The sequence below is a fragment of the Prionailurus viverrinus genome, chromosome B4, assembly GCF_022837055.1.
Source record: "Prionailurus viverrinus isolate Anna chromosome B4, UM_Priviv_1.0, whole genome shotgun sequence".
Lineage (NCBI taxonomy): Eukaryota > Metazoa > Chordata > Mammalia > Carnivora > Felidae > Prionailurus > Prionailurus viverrinus.
The window spans coordinates 106199255-106212940 of NC_062567.1; positions in this window are offsets into that span (position 1 = coordinate 106199255).

Sequence of the window (13686 nt, forward strand, 5' to 3'; positions counted from 1 at the left end):
ATCCATTTGCTTGGTAAATGTTTCTCACCCCCTCACTTTCAATCTGCAGGTGTCTTTAGGACTAAGATGAGTCTGTTGTAGGCAGCATTTAGATGGGTCTTGTTTTGTTTCTAAGAATTTAACCAGATTGCCCAATTTGTTGGCATCTAATTTTTCATAATATTATCTGATAATGGTTTGTATTTCTGTGGTGTTGATTTTTATTCCTCCTCTGTAATATGTGGTTTTATTTATCTGGATCCTTTCTCTCTTCTTTTTAATGTCTGAGTAGGGGTTTATCAATCTTATTATTTTTTTTTTCAAAGAACCCGCTCCTGATTTCATTGAATTGTTCTAGCTTTTTTTTTTTTTTTTTTTTTTTTTTGGAATCCATTCTAACACTCTATGTCTTTTGATTGGACTATTTAGTCCATTTACATCAGAGTGATTGTTGATAAATATGAATTCAGTGACATTTTATTGCTTATTAAGTCATTAATTTTAGAGATTTTCTCAGTTCCTTTCTAGTCTTTGTTGCTTTTGGGCTTTTTCTCTCACTCAAAGTGTCCCCTTTAATTTTTTCTTGCAAGGCTGGTTTAGTGGTCACAAACTCCCTTAGGTTTTGTTCACTTGGGAAACTCTTTACCCCTCCTATTTTGAATGACAGCCTTACTGGATAGAATATTCTTGGCTGCAGATCTTTCCCATTGAGCACATTCAATATATCATGCCACTCCCTTCTGGCTTGTCAAGTTTCTGTGAAGAGATCTGCTGCTAACCTTATTTGTCTTCCTTTATAAGTTATGGACTTTTTTCATCTTTGTGCTTTTAGGATTTTTCTTCATATTTTTCAGATTTAACTATAATATGTCTTAGTGTTCAGCTTTTTTTGTTGATTTGAAGGGAGTTTTTTTGGGCCTCCTGGATCTGGATGTCTGTTTCCTTCCCCATATTAGGAAAGTTTTCAGCTATAATTTCCTGAAATAAAACTTTTTTCCCCTTTCCCTCTGTTATTCCTCTGGGACTCCTATAGTATGGATCTTATTATGCTTTAGGAGTCTCTGAACTCCCTAAGTCCACATTCATAATCCAATATTTTTCTTTCCCTCTTCTTTTTAGTTTCATTATTTTCCATAATTTTATCTTCTATATCACTTATGCATTTCTCTGTGTCTTTCATGCTTGTGGTCATTACATCTAGTCAGTTTTACATCTCAGTTATAGCATTTTCTATTTTGGCATGACTTATTTTTTGGTCTTTTACCTTTGAGGTTAGAGACCTCTTGATGTTTTCTATGCTTTTCCCAAGCCCAGCTAGCATCCTTATAAATGTTGTTTTAAATTCTGGATCAATCATATCACTTATATCTGTTTCAATTAGATACCTGGCCCTGAACTTTTCTTGTTCTATCTTTTGGGATGAATTTCTCTGTCTTGGCATTTTGTGTAGGTCTCTGTATTCTTCTTTTTGTTAGGATAGACTGTTATGTTTCCTGGTTTTGAGAGCAATGGCTGTATGAAGAGGAATTCATATACCATCCAGGGTTAGGGCTTCAGAGTCTGTATCTGATGTGTGCTATATGCACTCCACTGCCATATTTTGGCGGCTGGTTCCTCAGGGAAGTTCTCTGTGGAGTTTCTCCTTGCCTGCCATGGGAAGTGTTTGGACTTTGGCCAGACCTCAGTTACTTTTTTTTTTAATGTTTATTTATTGTTGAGAAAGAGACAGAACATGAGTGGGGGAGAGGCAGAGAGAGGGAGAGGGAGACACAGAATCTGAAGCAGCCTCCAGGCTCTGAGCTGTCAGCACAAAGCCCAACATAGACCTCAAACCCACAAACTACAAGATCATGACCTGAGCTAAAGTTGGATACTTAGCCAACTGAGCCACCCAGGTGTCCTAAGAGTGTAATGAGTTTTAACTATGTGTGCTCTGATTTGCTTGTTAAAAGACATATGATGCTATTTCCACTGGAGTTGAAGCTTTGCAGAACTGTTTGACCAGCAAATATGATGCTTGCAGGGGGTTTGTGTTGGTCTTCTGGGTGTGGGTCTGGCTGCTCTGGTTCTCAGTCACACTTGCCAGAGAAGAGCAGCACCAGCAGAGTGCAGGGCGGGAGGGCTTGGTGTAAGCAGTTTAGGCCACCACTGTTGGTGTTGCACTGCTTTGGGAAGTTAGTCTATGCTGAAGGATTGAGGGAAAAAAATGGTGCTTCTGGCGATTTTGTCCCTGCAGAGGCAATTATGCCTCTCCCTGATGTGCTCCAAGAAGGGGGAATAGTCCCTGTGAGTGTGTCTCAGGGTGTCCTCAGATCATACCTTCTACCTCCGGGCTATCTTCCCTCCTTTGCTACAGGAGCACTACACTCCACTAGTTATAAAATCTCATCCAAATCAGCCCTTATCATTTTCCCAGTCAGTGGTTTTGGGGAAGAGTTTTCCTTTTGCAATCCCCTGTTTTCTCCTCTCTCTTTCTCCTCTGTCTCTTACCAAACCTCCCTCCCCTTCACAGCACTCATTATCCATCCCCCTCCCCCCAAATCAGGTCTCTGCACCTCCTACATTCCATGATGTGGCCTCTTCTCTCTTCCTATTTGGCAGTTTGTTCTGTTAGTCCTTGGATCAATTTCTTGGGTATTCTGTATGACTTGATATTTATCTAGCTGAGTTCGAGGGGCCAGGTAAGCCTAGGGTTCTCCTACTACCTCCCTGACAATGATTTAAATCGTCAAAGAAAAGATTAGTGAATAAGCACAGTGATACAGACCATCTATAGCACCTGTCATCATTAATCTCTGAGCAATTCATATACCTTAGTAAGTGAGATGACTTTATGATAGAGTAACAGTAGTTTCTTTTTACTTTCAAAGTTATCTGGAAGTGATGTCACCAAGATAATGACATAAATTGTTCTTAACTTCACTCCCCTCACAAGAAGAACAAATACACTACTGAGGGAATCCTAGCACATGGGGATGAGGTTGAAGCACCTTCTGCACCACAGAGAACAAGACAGACAAATTGAAAGGTGAAAGTTATTCATGAACTACATTGCTCTTCTCCCAGGGCAGCCCAGCATGACATGAAGAGGTCTCCCTTGAACCTCCAATTCCTCCAGTGGGAAAAGAAACCAAGGAGGGAAAATGCCCCCCATCATCATCATTACATGTTACTTTGTAGGAGCCCCAACTCTAATTTCACACATTGGGAACTACAGGGTAATCTGCAGGGCCTAACCACTGGACATATTATTGTGATGAAATGGGAGGAGGGGCTTACAACAACCAGCAGAGAAATCTTGGCAGACTGAGTTCATAACTGCAGTGCCCAAGTAGTGATTGCAACCAGTGGCTTTGCTCATCTGCAGAACCAAGTTGGGGATCCACTCTGGCCAGAAAATTTTTTGGGGTACAGATATGCCTGATTCATTTCCTTAAATGAGGAGTTTGTTGCCTCTAGAGCCCAGTTTTCCCACACCCAGGCAAGGAGCTGAATCACATTCCTACCAACTGTGGAGAATGTCATTTAGCCCTATCTGATCAGAAGTGCTGGTATCAACTCTTGGAACTTGTGCAGCCTAGCAACACTTGAGCTGAGAGGTGGAGGGAAGAGTCAATAGTTTGCAGAGCAAAGCCAGTGGACTTGTTCACTCAAGTAACTTGGGGTTTAGGTCAGCTTGAGTAAAGACAACCAAGAGTTTTACAACCTTTAGAGGTACTTCCCCATTGAGCCCAGGAAGGAAATCTAATTCATAACCCCAATCATTGATGAATATGTCCTTTAGCCTGACAAAACAAGGGACTTAACCAGAGCATGTGGGAAGCTGGATCACCCAATTAACAACACTATATACAGTGACAATTGAACACAGTGCACATTCAATGCCTCACCTGACTAGAGAATTCAGTGCACAATCTGGACTCATTCAGATTCCCAAATAATGAGTGGTATAGGCCCTAGGTCTGGCCCTATTGGAAAGTCTAATTCATAGACCCATCTACTACTGAATATAATGACTGTTCCTAACCATCTAGTAAACCTGACTAGAGAATCCAGGCAAATGAACAGCCTACCTTGAATCCTCACTTGGGTAGAAAAACAAGCCAGCAGTTCTCTGACTATTCTCAGTATCCAGTTGTCCTAAGATGGTGGCACCACCCCATCCCCATCCTTAGACCTCAAAGAGTTACCTCACCCCAAAATAGACCATAATAGCAGGCCCTGCTTAGTGATGGGTATTACTAGCAAACATACCCAGAAACCTAAACTGAACTGATTGGTGAAGAATGGTCTGCCAAACAAGCCTGTAAAATATGAAAGAGGAACCCCATTACATAAATGCACACTAATGTTAAGAAATCAAGGATTTCTTGTGGCTCAGTCAGTTAAGCATCTGACTCTTGATTTGGGCTCAGATAAAAAGAGACAAAATCTTTATATTATGATATAGTTGTCAATATATCAAGAAGAAATCAAAACTGTAATTATTTGTGACCAATATTAAAGCACCTAAATATATAAAGCAAAAAACTAACAGAGCTACAAGGAAGAATAAACATTATGACAATAATAGAGACAATAATACCCCACTCTTCACAATGGACAGATCATCCAAACAGAGAATAAGAAAACGGTGGATTTGAACAACACTACAAAACAAATGAAATTAACTGACATATAGAGAACACTGTATCTAACAACAGCAGAATACGCATTCTTCTCAAGTGTATGTGAAACATTTTCTAGGATAGACCACGTGTTAGGGCACAAGGCAAGTTTTAGCAAATTCAGGAAAATTGAAATCATACCAAGTTCTCTGACAACAGTGGCATGAAACAAAAATCAAATAACAAGAGGAAAACTGGAAAATTCACAAACACATGGAAATTAAATAACAGTCTATTGAACAATGGATCATAGAAGGAATTAATGGGGAAATAAAAAACTTTCTTGGAACAAACAAAAATGGAAATACAACATATCAGAACTTGTGAAATGCAGCAAAAGCATGTCTAAGAGGGAAATTAACAATAATAAACATCTACATTAAAAGCAAGAAAGATCTCAAATAAATATCTTAACTTTAAGTCACTAGGAACAGAACAAACTATGCCAATGTTAGCAGAAGAAAGGAAATAACAAAGGTTAGAGCAGAAATCAATGAAATAGAGAACAGAAATCAATAAAAAAGATCAACCAAAGAGTTGGTTTCTTTGAAATCATAAACAAAATTTGGCTATAGTAGACAAAGGAGAAACAAACAAACATATTAATATAATTCATTATGTCCATTCACCTCCATACAACAATAAACACTACAGGTGTTTTTTTGCTGTTTTTGTTGTTAGTTTTGGGTTTTTTTTTTGTTTTTTGTTTTTGTTGTTGTTGTTGCTATTGATGCTCTCTTCTTTGCCATACTAGAAATTAAGAACTGGGTGCCTGGATGGCTGAGTCAGTTGAGTGTCTGACTCTTGATTTTGGCTCAGGTCATGATCTCATCATTCATGAGATCAAGCCCTGTATTGGGCTCTGTGCTGACAGTGAAGAACCTGCTTGGGATTCTCCCTCTCTCTCTCTCTCTCTCTCTGCCCCTCCCCTGCTCACACTCTGTCTCTCTCAGTCTCTCAAAAGTAAATGAAAAAAAATTAATTAAAAAAAAACAAAGTAAAAAATAACTTGTTTTGTTTTGCTTTTTTTTACTCTTTATAAATTGAAAAGATGCTCTTTGTTCTTCCTTAATTCCATTCAGACTCTTTCACACACCCCAACATACCCAGGCACCTGAAGTAAAACCTGCCAAATATTATTATGAGAATGGTAGATTGTGAGAAACAAAATCCCTCATTGGAAAACATTAAAAAATAAAACATAATCACAGATAATATAATAGATCACAAAGAGACCATATATAAGATATCTGGGTCTCAAAATAAATGTCAAACCTAATAATCATCTGTATAAAGCACCTGTATAAAAAAGCATCTGTATAAAAAAAATTATAAATTTAATGTTTTATATGGTAAGTATTTACATTTAGTTTCCTTTTTAAAAATATCTTGGTGAAAAGCTCACAACCTTTTCTTTTTATAGCTTGGATAATCGAGTCATAGGGGAGTCAGGAATAATTGTGTTTTGGACTTATTAATACCCAATACCAACTAAATAGGCAAAGATTGTTTAAAAGCTACAAACTTAGTGGTGATGTGAAGGAAATTAATGCTCTCATCCTCTGTTGGTGAGATTATACACTGGTACAACCTTTCTAGAGTTCAGTTAAACAAAATATATTGATAGAAATATATGTGTGCACATTTGCTTTGAAGAAGTATTTCTATTTCTAGAGTTCATATTAAAAATGCCAAAAAGATGCACAATCTGTAGAGTCAAAATCTGCAAAGCAGTAGCACCTACATAAACATAGATACACACAAAGAATTGGAAGCAACCTACATGTCCAGCAATGGATAATATCAAGTGTGTTATGGTACACATATGGAATAGTAAACTAGTTAGCCATTTCAAATGAATTTGAAGAAGAATATTTAACCATTTTAAAAACATTAGTTTAACTGAAAATGTTTACAACATGTTATGTATATAATTCATTTTTAAAATACATTAAAATATGATATATTAACAGAGCATATATTAAAATATCCTTAACAATGATAGTCTCTAGATTATGGAGAAAATTCCTCCTTTTTATTATTTATATATTTTAACTGTTTTCACTATATGCACACACACAAGCGTGTGTGCATGCTCACACACACACACACACATCTTTCATTTTAGAAAGAAGGATAAATCAATGTAAGTTTACTTTCCCTTTGAAAGTTTTTCTAGAGCATTACCAGATTTAACAAGGATATTTCTACTTTATATAAGCATTAGAGCAACACTATTCTGATTTTATATAAAAATTTAATTGGCTATATGAAAATAACCATCAATAAATATACTTGAGTGATATAATTTATAGATGTAATCACATTCTAGTAAAGTTACCCTTCAAAAGAGAATCCAAATGCTGCTATCATTTTAATCTTAAATTTTCAGCACATAGTCATAGTTACAATGTTTTCTATAATAATCAAGTTGTCAAATTGGATGCATCTTTATTTATTATTTTTATTTATTTTTTTACATTTTATTTAATTTTGAGAGAGAGAGAGACAGAGCACAAGTGAGGGATGAGCAGAGAGAGAGGGAGAAACAGAATCTGAAGCAGGCTCCAGGCTCTGAGCTGTCGGCACAGAGCCCAACATGGGGCTCTCACAAACCATGAGATCATGACCAAAGCCGAAGTCAGATGCTTAACCAACTGAGCCACCCAGTCACCTCTTCTTTTTTTATTTCTTTTTACATTTTATTTACTTCTGAGAGAGAGAGAGAGAGAGAGAGAGAGAGATCCATCTTAATTTTACCACAAATAAATTCTTGAGATAAGCATAAGTTCATAAAAACTGATAAAATAGTCAAAGGATTGGAATTTACATGGCTATGATAGCAATTTCCATTTTCTACTTTCATGATTTTCTTTGTTCAAAAGAATTCCAAACTTATTTATTTTCAAGAAACTATTAAGAAAGAAATACACTATTTGCAACTATAGAATTTTCAGTGTTTTCTTATTTACAAGGGGTCAGATTTTCAGAAGTATTTTTCCCCATTCTTAAAGTCAATTTCTTTATACTGATGAAGTTGCTGAGATGGGAGAGATTCATGAAGACATCTGGTGAAATCATAATCACATATGATAAAATTCATTATTTTGATTATCCCACAAAATTTATAAATTTAGTCTATGTTTATTAAACACAGAATGTACATTTTTGATGGTTCCTTCAATTTTTCAAATTACGCTTGTTTATGAAGAAAAAAACTAGGTCAAATACTAATTTTTCATTTATGCATTTATTCACACATATGGTGATACAGAAGATTTTAGACATTCTGTTTACTATGAGCGAGTAGAAACAAAAATATAGGATTTTATTTCTCCTTAATAGAGGCTATCATTTAATAAAGAAGATTTTATTCAAAAAAGCAATTACTGGTAAAAGTGACATTTGATGGATGCGTGGTGTCCATATTCTAAAGGGAAAAAAATCAAGATTCCTGAGGGAAAACATCAAGCGGTTTTATGGAGTCCAAGTGTCATTAGAAGTATAGTTTAGTTAGAAAGATACATTGAAAGAAAAAAAAATGAAAGATTTTGTGTTTAAAGGTAAGGACAAATATACTTTATTCGTTAGATAACAGGGACTCATTTGCAGTTTCCAGAGTGATTCTATCTGTTAGTTTCTGAATCAATCCACTCCTCCAATTTTAGGGACCTCAATCTTTGGCAGAGACTCTGAGTCTTTTATTTGGTTTCATCCTTGCTCACACATGCCTCTCCAGCCATTCCCCATGGAATCAGAAGAGTGATCTTTATAGGATGTAAATTAAACCAATTTATTTTTCTACTTAAGATTCTGAATAACATTTTCCTGCACACAGAATAAAATTCACTATCTGCATGTGGTCCTGTCTGTTCTCAATTCACTCTCACTGCCATGCACTCTGTGCTTATAAACACACCAACTACCACAGCCTCATAAACACACCACATCAGTATTCGTTAAACAGGCTGTTTACAGCACTTGAAGAGCCTTTTCACTCCACTTCCTCATTTGCCTCTTGTACCCATTCTTCTTTCAAGATTTGGCTAGAAAACTATTACTTCTGAAAAACCCTTCCTAAATTTTCTCCTCATTTAAGAATAGTTAGCAACTCATTTGCACCTATCCCCAAAGCACTTTCTTTTTCTTTTCATTTTTTAAAATTTTTTTCCATGTTTATTTATTTTTGAGAGAGAGAGAGACAGAGAGGGTGCAGGGGAGGAGCAGGGGGGAAGGTGGGAAACACAGAATCTGAGGCTGGCTCCAGGCCCTGAGCTGTCACCACAGAGCCTGACATGGGGGCTTGAACTCACAAACCGTGAGATCATGACCTGAGCCGAAGTCAGGCACTCAACTGATTGAGCCACCCAGGAGTCCTGACACAGCATTTTTTTTTTTATGCATTAAAGGTAATTGCTTTCATTTTAATTGGCTATTTACTTTTGCTTTCCTTGTAAGACTGAGGATTGTTGTCAACTGTCATTGTGCTCCTCAGTAATTTATATAGTGTGTAGATAGAAGATGCTCGCTATATTTTGAATGAATGAATGAACAGATTAATGATGGAATAAAACATAAGTATTAGAAGCTTTTTGTGGTAGCACTTAATATGGAATTGATGTGACAGTGAGATTACTTATGAAATGGTAGCCACAATGACTTAACTTTCAATTTCCTACCTTGATTTTTTTTTTCTAAGGGACCTTTGCTCACACTGCTCTCTTGCTTACAACATTGTCCTCATTTCTCTTGTTCAATTAACTGCAGACATTACTTCTTAAAACCATCCTATCTCATCTTATCTTTTCATTTTGTCCTCCAGCGTTACATTTAAACACATTAAGTGGCATTGCCATTGTTGCCCCACCATAAAGCCCTGCGTTTTTGGGAATTTCATTCTTCCCCAAAGGCTCCTTCCTCTTGTGCTTTGCATCTGAGGAAATTTCTCTTTATCTTTTTTTTTTTTTAGAAAAAGCAAGGATAGGACCAAGATTGAATAAAATTTATTAAAGAACAAATGACATAATTTAATTTTTTTTTCAACGTTTATTTATTTTTGGGACAGAGAGAGACAGAGCATGAAGGGGGGAGGGGCAGAGAGAGAGGGAGACACAGAATCGGAAACAGGCTCCAGGCTCTGAGCCATCAGCCCAGAGCCCGACGCGGGGCTCGAACTCCCGGACCGCGAGATCGTGACCTGGCTGAAGTCGGAAGCTTAACCGACTGCGCCACCCAGGCGCCCCACAAATGACATAATTTAAATCTGTGTCATGGCACTCTGAAATCTATGCATAAGCCATAAGCACAAAATATTCCATCCATTCATTCAGCAAATGCTTACAGTAAGGGTCTTGGATGTGGCAGCCAGTGTGCTATCTCCCAGAAATTTACCATTTAATAAGATACCCTACATGTTTATAAATGTATATGTCAACTAGTTTACAGTACATTTGAAGAAAAAAATGTAAATGATTAACATAATCACTGAAGACCCATTGCTTGGAATTTTCTTCATACATAATACATACATAATTTCTTCAACCATTAAATATAAGGTTAAATATTGAATGCTGCTAAGATAGTATGTGAAACTAAGAAGATTCTTCCTATTCTCATTTGGTAAATAGATTTCTCTTAAATAGCTTCATATGTTAACAATGAAAGCTCTGTTATCACACACTCATACCAGAATTTTGAAAACTTTTTAATAAATTGAAGAAATTGAAATGTTTTCATTTTGAAAAATTAAAAGAAAAATACATAGTCAACTATTGCTTTACATTTTAAATGAAATAATGTTTATGGATTTCAGATACTGCATTTATTTGCTAATGCAGATGATTAGTTCTAATAGTCATCATATTATTTGATCTTGTTTTTTTTCATTTGTCTTTTTAAAGAGGTCAAAATTAAAAGAACATAGATCTAAAGTACTACTAAATGAGGGAGAAGTTAGGATGGCAGAGGAGTAAGAGGATCCTAAGATTGCCTTGTTCCTCAAACGCAGCTAGAGAAACATCAAATCATTCTGAAAAGCCGAGAAATCTGAGGACTGACAGAACAAACTGCACAACTAGACTGAGAGAAGGAGCCAGCCACATCATGGAAGGTAGGAGGTGCAGAGATGTAGTTTGGAGGAGAAATGGATCACAGGTGCTGTGGAGAGGAGGGAGAGAGAGGAGTGCACAGGGAATTGTACAAGGAGGACACTTACCCAATGTCAATGACTGGGAAAATGAGAGGGGCTGATTTTCATGAGTTTTTGCAAGCAGCAGGACTCAAAGATAAGTTTTAGAGGTTCATGTTGTGGCTGGTTTAGAGCCGTGAGGGCTCTGCAGTGCTCCTGTGGACAAGACAGGCAAGTAACCCAGGGGTAAATGGCACTATCTGAGGATCACCTAAGACGCAATGGAAGAGACTGTTTGCCCTTCTTGGAGCACATCTGAGGGAGGTGGTATTGGCTCTCTGGGGACAAAGGAGCTGGGGGGCATGGTTTGCCCCCTCCACATAGGTATAGTGACACCTGCTGAGGGAAGCTAACCCTGACACTGGCTGTTTAATGTGCTTCACTCCAAATTCCACACACCTGTGCTCTGGTGCAACTGCCCTTCTTGGTCAAACCTGCATCAATTCTATTGTGGTGAGAAGACCAGCAAAGGAAGCTGATACAACAGGTCCCTAAAGTTTGTGGTTTTAAAACTCACCAGGGTTGTTTGGGATAGACCCTAAACTACACTGTGCTGCTGCAGGAATGCAAGCAACCTGAACAAAGTGTGAAGTCAGTGATCTAAAAAATGCCTAGGAAACACAAGGGGAGATTATATGCACTTCTGTGAGGACTTCTCTGACAATAGGAAATGTGAGCTCCTTTCTCCACAGACAAAGGAGTTGACTGGTGCCATTTCCTTTGACTGCCCCTCAGCATGAACCCATTTCAGTAAATAGCACAGCATCAACACTGGCTATCTAAGCTGTTTACACTAAATCCCAACCCATACATTCTAATTGTGTTGGTTTCCTCAGGCAAGTGTTCATAAGACCCAGAATAGTAGGCCCCTCCTCCAGAAGATCAGTGCAAATTCCTTCATGTATCACATCTCGACCATAGAGTTCTACAAAGCTCCAATTCAAGTGGATCAGGTCTCTTTTAACAAGCAGAAAGAGCACACCTAATTAAACTCATCACACTATGGCCAAGGTCCAAACACTCCCCTCCCACCCCAACACTGTAGGCAAGGAAAAACTCCACAGAGGATTTCCCTGAGGAAGAGCAGCCAAAACAAGGCATCAGAGTGTGCATAATACACATCAGATACACATCCTGAATCACCAGACCCTGGAGTGACTTCTTCTTCATGAAGCCATTATGACTTTTTCTTCATAAAACCATTACTTTCAGAAACAGGAAACATAACAGGTTATCCTAACATGAAAGAGACAGAGACCTACACAAAATGCCAAGACAGAGGAATTCATCTCAATAGAAAGAACAGGAAAAGATCATGGCCAGGGAACTAACTGAAGCAGATATAAGTAATACGTCTGGCCCAGAATTTAAAGCAACAATGATATGGACACTCATTAGGCTTGAGAAAAGTATAGAAGACATCAGGGATACCTTTACCACAGAGAAAAGAGAGCTTAAAACCAATCAGGCCAAAATTTAAAAAATACAATAAAACTGAGATTCAAAACTGGTTGGTTGTAATGACCACAAGCATGCGAGAAGTGGAGGAAGGAATAAGTGATATAGAAGCTAGAACTATAGAAAATAATGAAGCTGAATGAAAGAAGTAAAGAAAGATATTAGAACATTGCAGTAGATTTAGGACTCAGTGAATCCATAAAACATAATAACATTGGTATCATAAGACTCCCAGAAGAGCAAGAGAGAGAAAAGGGGTCAGACAGGGTGCAGACAGTTTATTTGAGGAAATAATAGCTGGAAACTTCCCTAATCTGGAGAAGGAAACAGATATCCAGATCCAGGAGACACAGAGAACTTGCTTCAAAATTAACAAAAACAGCCCAACACCAAGATGTATTGTAGATAAATTTGCAAAATATAGAGATAAAGAAAAATCTCCTAAAAGCAGCAACACAAAAGAAGTCCTTAACTTACAAGGGAAGATCTGTAAGGCTAGCCTCGGATCTCTCCACAGAAATTTGGCAGGCCAGAAGGGAATGGCATGATGCCTTTAATGTACTGAATGGGAAAAATCTGAAGCCAAAAATACTCTATCCAGGAAGGCTCTAATTTGGAATAGGAGGGATAAAGAGTTTCCCAGGCAAACAGAAACTAAAGGAGTTTGTGACCTCTTAACCAGCCCTGCAAGAAATATTAAAGGAAATTTAAAGAAATATTTAAAGAAATATTAAATAATATTAATATTAATATTAAATATTAAAGTGACAAAGACAAGAACAAAACATAAAATCTCCAGAAGCACCAAATTTACAGGTAACACAATGACACTTAATTTGTATCTATCAATAATCACTCTGAATGTAAGTGGACTAAATGCTCCAATCAAAAGACATAAGGGTCTGAATGGATTTAAAAAAAAAAACACATGACCCATCTGTATGCTGCCTATAAGAGACTCATTTTAGGCCTAAAACCACCTGTAGATTGAAAGTGAGGGGGTGGAGAAACATTTACCAAGCAAATGAATTTCCAATGAAAGCCAGGGGAGCATACACTTATATCAGACAAACTAGGTTTTAAATCAAAGACTAACAAGATGAAGAAGGGCACTATATCATAATAAAGGGGACTATCCAACAAGATGATCTAACAATTGTAAATATTTATGCTCCCAATGTGGAAGAACCCAGATATATAAACCAATTCATAGCAAACATAAAGGAACTCATTGATTATAATACGATCATACTAGGGCACTTTCACACCCCACTTACAACAATGGACAACAGAAAATCAACAAGGAAACAATGATTTTAATGACATACTGGACCAGATGGACTTAACAGATGTGTTCAGAACTTTTCATTCTAAAGCAGCAGAATACACATTCTT